This window comes from Saccoglossus kowalevskii, chromosome 3 (assembly GCF_978046115.1).
Source record: "Saccoglossus kowalevskii chromosome 3, keSacKowa6.1, whole genome shotgun sequence".
NCBI lineage: Eukaryota > Metazoa > Hemichordata > Enteropneusta > Harrimaniidae > Saccoglossus > Saccoglossus kowalevskii.
The window spans coordinates 13838195-13850658 of record NC_140643.1 but is presented as its reverse complement, the minus strand read 5'-3'; the positions used below and the strand labels follow the sequence as shown (position 1 = coordinate 13850658).

The following is a 12464-nucleotide window of genomic DNA, read 5'->3' as shown; positions in this document are numbered from 1 at the left end:
AGAACAACATTGTTTTTGGCTGTGAACAGCCAATGCAATGTTGGCAGCCATTTATTATGAAAAGGTGATAACAATCAAAAATTAATTGTATCTCCCTGTAGAGATAACTCTACTGGGTTGCTGGGACTGTTCACTGCAAATTATTTTATTTTGATGACGGGGATGAAATAATATGAAACCATTTAGAAAGTTTCGCTTTATGCTGCACTTTACCAATAAGCGGGAGGTAATACATGACATCATCGATTAATGTAAGCGTAATATAGCGACGTCTCTGGCCTGGTTGTAAAAACTTTGGGTCAATTGGGTCAAATAAATCTTCAATATATGACCAGATAACAGTTTTTGGACCATAGTCTCTGATATCACCCTGCTGCACACAACTGACTGAATACTTTTGTACTTAACGTGTACAATTTAAGGTAAGTGCTGATTCACATAATATAGAATTTCATTGAAAGCCAAATAAATGTAGACAGCATGTGAAGTATTGAAAGTCAGAACTAGTTATGATATTTGAACAAATTGCGTTCCATTGTTTATGGTTACTGTTGCTAGGTATCAGTTTTGATATTTTTATGACAGCAGTCGATGTTTTTTAAAATGAAACTTTAAAAGTTTTCTACTCTACTCCCCCTCCCCTCATTTTCTTTTCTGCATGTGTGTACAGGGTAGGTCCCCACGGTAACTCTTATATAAAATGACTGTTGCCGTTTTGAAATATGACTAAATGCTCTTACAAAATATATGAAATATTAAAATATAAATTAATCAAATGTGTGTGTCCCAACAAAACAAACACGTTCATAACAACCACACAGTATACCGCTCGTGCATGTCAGGTGGTACACAGATATAAAATGAAATTTTGTCACATAGCAAGCATTATCTTGCCATTAGCAAGGAGGATATTATCTGTTTGAAATTTCTAGTATTTTTAATTATTCTATGTCTCACTCGCACCATTTGTTATGGCAACAGGTTTCTTGTGGATGTGTTCTTAACAACTAGAAATGTCCATAGCAACTGCACGAAGAACAACATTGTTTGTGGCTGTGAACAACCAATGCAATATTGGCAGCCATTTATTATGAAATGGTGATAACAATCAAAAATTACCTTTATCTTTCTGTAGAGATAACTCTACTGGGTTGCCGGGACTGTTCACTGCAAATTATTTTATTTTGACGACGGGGATGAAATAATATAAAGCCATTTAGAAAGTTTCGCTTTACGCTGCACTTTACCCATAAGCGGGAGGTAATATATGACATCATCGATTAATTTAAGCATAATATAGCGACGTCTCTGGTCCGCTTGTAAAAACTTTGGGTCAATTGGGTCAAATAAATCTTTAATATATGACCAGATAACAGTTTTTGGACCATAATCTCTGATATCACCCTGCTGCACACAACTGACTGAATACTTGGGTAGTTAACGTGTACAATTTAAGGTAAGTGCTGATTCACATAATATAGAATTTCATTGAAAGAGAAATAACTGTAAACAACATGTGAAGTATTGAAAGTGCGTTCCATTGTTTATGGTTACTGTTGCTAGGTTTCAGTTTTAGTATGTTTAACAGCAGTCGATGTTTTTAAAATGAAACTTTAATAGTTTTCTACTCTACTCCCAGTCCCCTCATTTCCGTGCACAGGGTAGCTCTCCACGGTAACTCTGATATAAAATTACTGTTGCCGTTTAGAAATATGACTAAATGCTAAATATGTGAAATATTGAAATATAAATTATTCAAATGTGTTTGTTCCAACAAAACAAACACGTTCATAACAATCACACAATATACCGCTCGTGCATGTCAGGTGGTACACAGATATGAAATCAAATTTTGCAACATAGCAAGCATTACCTTGCCAGTAGCAAGGAGGATTTTATCTGTTTGGAATTTCTAGTATTTTCAATTATTCTATGTCTCACTCGCATCATTTGTTATGGCAACAGGTTTCTTGTGAATGTGTTCTTAACAACCAAAAATGTGCATAGCAACTGCACGAAGAACAACATTGTTTGTGGCTGTGAACAGCCAATGCAATGTTGGCAGCCATTTATTATGGAATGGTGATAACAATCAAAAATTACCTTTATCTTTCTGTAGAGATAACTCTACTGGGTTGCCGGGACTGTTCACTGCAAATTATTTTATTTTGACGACGGGGATGAAATAATATGAAATCATTTAGAAAGTTTCGCTTTATGCTGCACTTTACCCATAAGCGGGAGGTATTATATGACATCATCAATTAAGGTGGACGTAGCATAGCGACGTCTCTGATCAGCTTGTAAAAACTTTGGGTCAATTGGGTCAAAGAAATCTTTAAATATAACCTGATATCAGTTTTTGGACCATAATTTCTGATATCACCCTGCTGCACACAACTGATTGAATACTTGTGAACTTAACGTGTACAATTTAAGGTAAGTGCTGATTCACATAATATAGAATTTCATTGAAAGCCAAATAAATGTAGACAGCATGTGAGGTATAGAAAGTCAGAACTAGTTATGATATTTCAACAAATCGCGTTCCATTGTTTATGGTTACTGTTGCTAGGTTTCAGTTTTGGTATTTCTATGACAGAAGTCGATATTTTTTTAAATGAAACAATAGAATTTTCTTCTCTACCCCCTTCCTCCCATTTCAAATTAATTAATTTATCTGTCTGCAAGGATAATTCTACTGGGTTACCGGGTCTGTGCACTGCAATTATTTTGATTTTGATGGCGGGGATGAAATAATATTAAACCACTTAAAAATTTGTCAGCTTTGGTCATTTATACTAGCCAGAATAATTAACCATATCGTTCTATTTGATTTGCTTGTGTGGAATTTGTTAATTGTGCGTAGATGGTGAATATGTGAGTTGTTATCTCCACAAATTAGCGCTTCAAACTGCACTTTACCCATAAGCGGGAGGTAATATATGACATCATCAATTAAGGTAAGCGTAACATAGCGACGTCTCTGATCCGCTTGTAAAAACATTTGGGTCAATTGGGTCAAATAAATCTTTAAATATGACCAGATAACAGTTTTTGGACCATAATTTCTGATACCACCCTGCTGCACACAACTGATTGAATACTTGTTCATAACACGTTCATAACAACCACACAGTATACCGCTCATGCATGTCAGGTGGTACACAGATATGAAATCAAATTTTGCAACATAGCAAGCATTACCTTGCCAGTACCAAGGAGGATTTTATCTGTTTGGAATTTCTAGTATTTTCAATTATTCTATGTCTCACTCGCACCATTTTTTATGGCAACAGGTTTCCTGTGAATGTGTTCTTAACAACCAGAAATGTCCATAGCAACTGCACGAAGAACAACATTGTTTTTGGCTGTGAACAGCCAATGCAATGTTGGCAGCCATTTATTATGAAATGGTGATAACAATCAAAAATTAATTGTATCTCCCTGTAGAGATAACTCTACTGGGTTGCTGGGACTGTTCACTGCAAATTATTTTATTTTGATGACGGGGATGAAATAATATGAAACCATTTAGAAAGTTTCGCTTTATGCTGCACTTTACCAATAAGCGGGAGGTAATACATGACATCATCGATTAATGTAAGCGTAATATAGCGACGTCTCTGGCCTGGTTGTAAAAACTTTGGGTCAATTGGGTCAAATAAATCTTCAATATATGACCAGATAACAGTTTTTGGACCATAGTCTCTGATATCACCCTGCTGCACACAACTGACTGAATACTTTTGTACTTAACGTGTACAATTTAAGGTAAGTGCTGATTCACATAATATAGAATTTCATTGAAAGCCAAATAAATGTAGACAGCATGTGAAGTATTGAAAGTCAGAACTAGTTATGATATTTGAACAAATTGCGTTCCATTGTTTATGGTTACTGTTGCTAGGTATCAGTTTTGATATTTTTATGACAGCAGTCGATGTTTTTTAAAATGAAACTTTAAAAGTTTTCTACTCTACTCCCCCTCCCCTCATTTTCTTTTCTGCATGTGTGTACAGGGTAGGTCCCCACGGTAACTCTTATATAAAATGACTGTTGCCGTTTTGAAATATGACTAAATGCTCTTACAAAATATATGAAATATTAAAATATAAATTAATCAAATGTGTGTGTCCCAACAAAACAAACACGTTCATAACAACCACACAGTATACCGCTCGTGCATGTCAGGTGGTACACAGATATAAAATGAAATTTTGTCACATAGCAAGCATTATCTTGCCATTAGCAAGGAGGATATTATCTGTTTGAAATTTCTAGTATTTTTAATTATTCTATGTCTCACTCGCACCATTTGTTATGGCAACAGGTTTCTTGTGGATGTGTTCTTAACAACTAGAAATGTCCATAGCAACTGCACGAAGAACAACATTGTTTGTGGCTGTGAACAACCAATGCAATATTGGCAGCCATTTATTATGAAATGGTGATAACAATCAAAAATTACCTTTATCTTTCTGTAGAGATAACTCTACTGGGTTGCCGGGACTGTTCACTGCAAATTATTTTATTTTGACGACGGGGATGAAATAATATAAAGCCATTTAGAAAGTTTCGCTTTACGCTGCACTTTACCCATAAGCGGGAGGTAATATATGACATCATCGATTAATTTAAGCATAATATAGCGACGTCTCTGGTCCGCTTGTAAAAACTTTGGGTCAATTGGGTCAAATAAATCTTTAATATATGACCAGATAACAGTTTTTGGACCATAATCTCTGATATCACCCTGCTGCACACAACTGACTGAATACTTGGGTAGTTAACGTGTACAATTTAAGGTAAGTGCTGATTCACATAATATAGAATTTCATTGAAAGAGAAATAACTGTAAACAACATGTGAAGTATTGAAAGTGCGTTCCATTGTTTATGGTTACTGTTGCTAGGTTTCAGTTTTAGTATGTTTAACAGCAGTCGATGTTTTTAAAATGAAACTTTAATAGTTTTCTACTCTACTCCCAGTCCCCTCATTTCCGTGCACAGGGTAGCTCTCCACGGTAACTCTGATATAAAATTACTGTTGCCGTTTAGAAATATGACTAAATGCTAAATATGTGAAATATTGAAATATAAATTATTCAAATGTGTTTGTTCCAACAAAACAAACACGTTCATAACAATCACACAATATACCGCTCGTGCATGTCAGGTGGTACACAGATATGAAATCAAATTTTGCAACATAGCAAGCATTACCTTGCCAGTAGCAAGGAGGATTTTATCTGTTTGGAATTTCTAGTATTTTCAATTATTCTATGTCTCACTCGCATCATTTGTTATGGCAACAGGTTTCTTGTGAATGTGTTCTTAACAACCAAAAATGTGCATAGCAACTGCACGAAGAACAACATTGTTTGTGGCTGTGAACAGCCAATGCAATGTTGGCAGCCATTTATTATGGAATGGTGATAACAATCAAAAATTACCTTTATCTTTCTGTAGAGATAACTCTACTGGGTTGCCGGGACTGTTCACTGCAAATTATTTTATTTTGACGACGGGGATGAAATAATATGAAATCATTTAGAAAGTTTCGCTTTATGCTGCACTTTACCCATAAGCGGGAGGTATTATATGACATCATCAATTAAGGTGGACGTAGCATAGCGACGTCTCTGATCAGCTTGTAAAAACTTTGGGTCAATTGGGTCAAAGAAATCTTTAAATATAACCTGATATCAGTTTTTGGACCATAATTTCTTATATCACCCTGCTGCACACAACTGATTGAATACTTGTGAACTTAACGTGTACAATTTAAGGTAAGTGCTGATTCACATAATATAGAATTTCATTGAAAGCCAAATAAATGTAGACAGCATGTGAGGTATAGAAAGTCAGAACTAGTTATGATATTTCAACAAATCGCGTTCCATTGTTTATGGTTACTGTTGCTAGGTTTCAGTTTTGGTATTTCTATGACAGAAGTCGATATTTTTTTAAATGAAACAATAGAATTTTCTTCTCTACCCCCTTCCTCCCATTTCAAATTAATTAATTTATCTGTCTGCAAGGATAATTCTACTGGGTTACCGGGTCTGTGCACTGCAATTATTTTGATTTTGATGGCGGGGATGAAATAATATTAAACCACTTAAAAATTTGTCAGCTTTGGTCATTTATACTAGCCAGAATAATTAACCATATCGTTCTATTTGATTTGCTTGTGTGGAATTTGTTAATTGTGCGTAGATGGTGAATATGTGAGTTGTTATCTCCACAAATTAGCGCTTCAAACTGCACTTTACCCATAAGCGGGAGGTAATATATGACATCATCAATTAAGGTAAGCGTAACATAGCGACGTCTCTGATCCGCTTGTAAAAACATTTGGGTCAATTGGGTCAAATAAATCTTTAAATATGACCAGATAACAGTTTTTGGACCATAATTTCTGATACCACCCTGCTGCACACAACTGATTGAATACTTGTTCATAACACGTTCATAACAACCACACAGTATACCGCTCATGCATGTCAGGTGGTACACAGATATGAAATCAAATTTTGCAACATAGCAAGCATTACCTTGCCAGTACCAAGGAGGATTTTATCTGTTTGGAATTTCTAGTATTTTCAATTATTCTATGTCTCACTCGCACCATTTTTTATGGCAACAGGTTTCCTGTGAATGTGTTCTTAACAACCAGAAATGTCCATAGCAACTGCACGAAGAACAACATTGTTTTTGGCTGTGAACAGCCAATGCAATGTTGGCAGCCATTTATTATGAAATGGTGATAACAATCAAAAATTAATTGTATCTCCCTGTAGAGATAACTCTACTGGGTTGCTGGGACTGTTCACTGCAAATTATTTTATTTTGATGACGGGGATGAAATAATATGAAACCATTTAGAAAGTTTCGCTTTATGCTGCACTTTACCCATAAGCGGGAGGTAATATATGACATCATCAATTAAGGTAAGCGTAACATAGCGACGTCTCTGATCCGCTTGTAAAAATATTTGGGTCAATTGGGTCAAATAAATCTTTAAATATGACCAGATAACAGTTTTTGGACCATAGTCTCTGATATCACCCTGCTGCACACAACTGACTGAATACTTGTGAACTTAACGTGTACAATTTAAGGTAAGTGCTGATTCACATAATATAGAATTTCATTGAAAGCGTTTCATTGTTTATGGTTACTGTTGCTTGGTATCAGTTTTGGTATTTTTATGACAGAAGTCGATATTTTTTTAAATGAAACTTTAGAAGTTTTCTCCTCTACCCCCTTCCTCCCATTGCAAATTAATTTATCTGTCTGCAAGGATAATTCTACTGGGTTACCGGGTCTGTGCACTGCAAATTATTTTGATTTTGATGGCGGGGATGAAATAATATTAAACCATTTAAAAATTGTCAGCTTTGGTCATTTATACTAGCCAGAATAATTAACCATATCGTTCTATTTGATATGCTTGTGTGGAATTTGTTCCTTGTGCGTAGATGGTGAATATGTGAGTTGTTATCTCCACAAATTAGCGCTTCAAACTGCACTTTACCCAAAAAGTAGAGGTATTATAAGACATCATCAATTAATGTGAGCATTACATAGCGACGTCTCTGTTCCCTTATAAACACTTTTGGTCAATTGGGTCAAATAAATTTTCAAATTATGACCAAATAACAATTGTTGGTACATAGTTTCTGATATCACCCTGCTGCTCGATATAACTGACCTAATACTTGTGTACTTAACGTGTACAATTCAAGGTAAGCGCTGATTCACCCAATATAGAATTTCATTGAAAACCAAATAAATGTAGACAGCATGTGAAGTATTGAAAGTCTATGATATTTGAACAAATTGCGTTCCATTGTTTATGGTTTCAGTTTTAGTATGTTTAACAGCAGTCGATGTTTTTTAAATGAAACTATAGAAGTTTTCTACTCTAACCCCTTCCTTCCATTGCAAATTAACTTTATCTGTGTGCAAGGATAATTCTACTGGATTACTGGGTCTGTGCACTGCAAGGGTAGCGCCCAACGGTAACTGTGATATAAAATGACTATTGCCGTTTAGAAATATGACTAAATGCTCTTGCAAAATATATAAAATACTAAAATATAAATTAATCAAATGTGTGTATCTTAACAAAACATAGCAACCATTACCAGGATTTAATCCTTTTATATTTTCTTTTTATCAACATATGTCTCACTCGCACCATTTGCTATGGCAACAACTTTCTTGTATATGTGCCCTTAACAACCAGAAACGGCCATAACAACCACATGGAAAACAAATTGTTTGTGGCTGTGAACAGTTTATGGAATTTAGGCAACCAGATTTTTAACAATTAAAAATTTACTTTATTTTTCTCTGCAGAACTAATAAACTAGATATATATTTCCCTCAAAATCATAATGGGTTGCGGAACCAGCCTATCACTTATTGAAAACGCATCTTGTTGCCGCCCTGGAAATGGCAAATCGAGAGAACACGATGGAATCCATGGTGAAGAAGACAAATTGGATGACAAGTATTACGCTGACGTGCCACTGAAAAAGGAAATTAATGAGTGGATCTCTAAATTAAAAAACATGAAGGACTATACCGACCATAAGGCCGTCCAAATTTTAGAGGATATGGAGAGCGGAATAGAAGGAAAGGACAAAGAGGCTAAGATCAAAATGACTAACTATCTAATTGAATTTAATTATCCACAATTATTTTTGAAAATGTTGCGTAACTTGGAAAATTACCACCTGGTACTGAATGCGTCAAATTTACCAGGGAAAAAGCCCGATATCGTAGCTGGGATTAATTTTGAACGCGCTAAGTTGATACTTTGGTACGCAGCTGAGTGCTCTCCGAAAATGTGTCGACAAATCGGAGAAGATAAAATTATAGAAAGACTCTTATCTCAGCTCAAACAGCCTGAATACGCATCAAATCATTTGACTGGAAAACAAAATTCCAGTCCAATTAATGCTGACAAAGCAATACGCTCTAACCTGGGGATTCTGCTCAGTTATATTCGTAACTGTTCGGATAACAGGCATTATTTCGGAAAAGAAAACGCAGAAGAAATTTTATCCAAATATCTTGATTGTCAAAATGCGGCTATCCAAGCACAAGCTGTCCTTATTTTGGTTTACTACTTTCAAGAGGTCGACTCGAATTCTACTGGGAATGAAAGCATCAAGGTAAGGTAACACACCACATGTGCATAGGTTGATATACTTCGTAGCAAATGCCCACATGGGTGGGTTGATGTTGTTCTATCTCGAAGCACCTGATAGAATAAATTGAAGAGATACAAGGTAAGGAGATATTTCACTAGTGAATGGGTTGGTCTACCTCGTAGCAAACGATTCCAACAAGGTAAGGAGATATTCCACTCGTGGATGGATTGATCTACCTCGTAGCAAATGATACCAACAAGGTAAGGAGATAGCAAATGATACCAACAAGGTAAGGAGATATTCTACTCGTGGAAGGATGGATTGATCTACCTCGTAGCAAACGATTCCAACAAGGTAAGGAAATATTCCAGTCGTGGATGGATTGATCTACCTCGTAGCAAACGATTCCAACAAGGTAAGGAGATATTCAACCCGTGGATGGATTAATCTACCTCGTAGCAAACGATACCAACAAGGTAAGGAGATATTCAACTCGTGGATGGATTGATCTACCTCGTAGCAAACGATACCAACAAGGTAAGGAGATATTCCAGTCGTGGATGGATTGATCTACCTCGTAGCAAACGATACCAACAAGGTAAGGAGATATTCAACTCGTGGATGGATTGATCTACCTCGTAGCAAATGATACCAACAAGGTAAGGAGATATTCAACCCGTGGATGGATTGATCTACCTCGTAGCAAACGGTACCAACAGGGTAAGGAGATATTCAACTCGTGGATGGATTGATCTACCTCGTAGCAAACGATTCCAGCAAGGTAAGGAGATATTCAACTCGTGGATGGATTGATCTACCTCGTAGCAAACGATACCAACAAGGTAAGTCGATATTCAACTCGTGGATGGATTGATTTACCTCGTAGCAAACGGTACCAACAGGGTAAGGAGATATTCAACTCGTGTATTTGTTTCGTAGAAATTGATAATAATGTAATGAATTGAGATGAATTCTTCATCACCGTTTTGTCCCTTACAGCTTATGTAAACCAAGAATTGAAATGATCCAGCATATAGCCCCTGACACCTATTAAAGGTTTTGGGTATTATTATTGAAATTATTGCTGTTATTAGGAGTGTAATGCCCAAGAAGGTATATGTGACCTTTGGAGTACGAATAAGGTTCACACAATTCTCTGTATTTTTTTCACATCTTTAGGTTAAATTGGTGAATAAGGGCGTACTGCCATCACTTATCAACAGTCTGGCATCCAAACGTTCAAAGGAAGAACACTGTTTAGTAGCCACTGCAATTTTGATATTAGCATCACATAATGATAACAAAGATCGTATCCGGAAAGAGGAGGGATGTTTAGAAGGTAAGTTCAGTATGATCATTAGATTCCGAAACCTGCAACATTTTTTTTTCATATTTTTAACTGTTTTTTTTTATTAAAACGTGTTCCAGGTTTGTTTTACCAATAATCAGTGAAATCTAATGAAATAAGCAAATGCAAATTGTTGAATGTTATTAAATTATGATTATCCAGTGAAAAGTTGAATTTTATCATCGCTTTAGGACGACTTAATAGATTTTATATAATATACCGTGTGCACAAAATTCAAATTCGCGCTAAATGATGACTGGTGTTTTAAATATTTAATAGTATATCCTCGTCCCAGTGACATATAATTTCTGTGGTATAATTTTTGCATAGCTCTGAAAAAATGTCAAAGAAGTGAGAACACCGAATTGAGCACAGCGTGCACGAATGCACTGAGGGAACTCCGTCAGGAAAAATGAGGTAAGGTGTAATGTTTTTGGGACTTATTTCAGTGATTCGCACATTATGATAATTATCTGTCGGTGTGTATGCTATGGGCAGTCAACAGTCACTCAGAGCACAGTAATACCAAAGATGTATAGCCTCTTCCGACGTACCAATAGAAAAGGATGTCTTTCCATTCCTGATACCAGTGCCACAAATTTCATTCTGTCATTGTCGATTTGTATCAATGTAGATGCAGGTCAATACTTATGTTAGTTGATTGTTATAAACTTCATTGGCCAATGCATGTTTTCTTTTATTTCTTCGCCTGACAATAGATAGAACGTGGTCAGCTTGAACCGAGTTAACCGTTATTCTGCGATCATATTATTAAAATATAAATATTAATTTTAAACTATCGATAACATATTTTAAAACTTGTTTACCTGCAGGAGGAAAAAATCGACAAGAGAGCCAGCAGTGGATCCTTTAATATGTTTGATAGCGTAAAAGGAAATGAGTGAGAATCTCACCACATTCAAAAACCCAAATCATGCCTCGCAAATAATCAACTACCAAAAACTGTTTGAGATGAGCACAGACGCACTTTAAACTTTGTATATGATTTCTTGAAATGTTTTCTCGCGGTTTTTAATTCACGCGAAATCTTCATCGCATATCACACGTTTGTATACCCTAATCTTATAAATCCTTGATTGTATTTGTGTATACATCAATAATGAGTTGCTGTGTTTTATTTGATTATGATTGCAATGTAACGTATTGCTTGGCGTTTATTGTTACCATAATGGCCTGTACGCACATTTGGTTCACACGACGTTGCAATATTATTTAGGATCAACAACTTGCATGTTTAACGTAAACATTATAAACATATATTACATGAATTTTGAAAATACGCTGTTTACTAATTGTATTCAGTAGAGGCATTTTCGCAATGCTTTAACCGTGAGACACATCTCACATTAATCACGTGATCGTGCCAACGGCTGCAGCGATTGGCTGATCGTGTGGTTATTCTGCCACGCATTATAGTGGTATAGGTGTATTGTCATTTGCACATTAGCTGGAGTTCCCTCGCCTGGACGTTCCTTTTCTAACAATATTATTCCTGTGTGTAACGTATTAAACAGAAAAATTAATGTGTGAGCGAAACATTACATTTTGAAACTTTAAACAGAAAACAAATTCTTAACAAAAGCACAAGTGTCTGAAAGCTAATCATTTGTATTATTGTAATATTTTGATGTATATTGATAATATCAAGCAGATTGAAATAAACATTCAATTTATATTGAAATTTATATGTTTGTGTTTCTTCTCAATACTCTATGTTGCGAGCATTTTTCACGTGGTTGGTATTTACCAATGTAGGCAGTCCGACCCTAACACATTTAATACATTTAATGTAGGAAAAACGACAAAATGACCGTAATAATTAATGAAGAAATAAATCACGTTACAAGGACACTTCACGTGTATAACATTCAGGGAATGGAAGAAAAAGAGAAAAAACACCCAAAAGTGTCACAAAAAGCTAAAACA

The 12464-nt window shown here is 35.6% G+C and overlaps 1 long non-coding RNA gene across 1 annotated transcript; it reads left to right on the top strand.

The window, feature by feature from the left end:
- Positions 1-10083: 10083 nt before the first annotated feature.
- On the top strand, positions 10084-12219 carry LOC144343141 (uncharacterized). Its single transcript, XR_013418892.2, has 3 exons — positions 10084-10508; positions 10848-10934; positions 11351-12219. It is a non-coding gene; the product is annotated as an uncharacterized LOC144343141 (long non-coding RNA).
- The last annotated feature ends 245 nt before the right edge of the window (positions 12220-12464 follow it).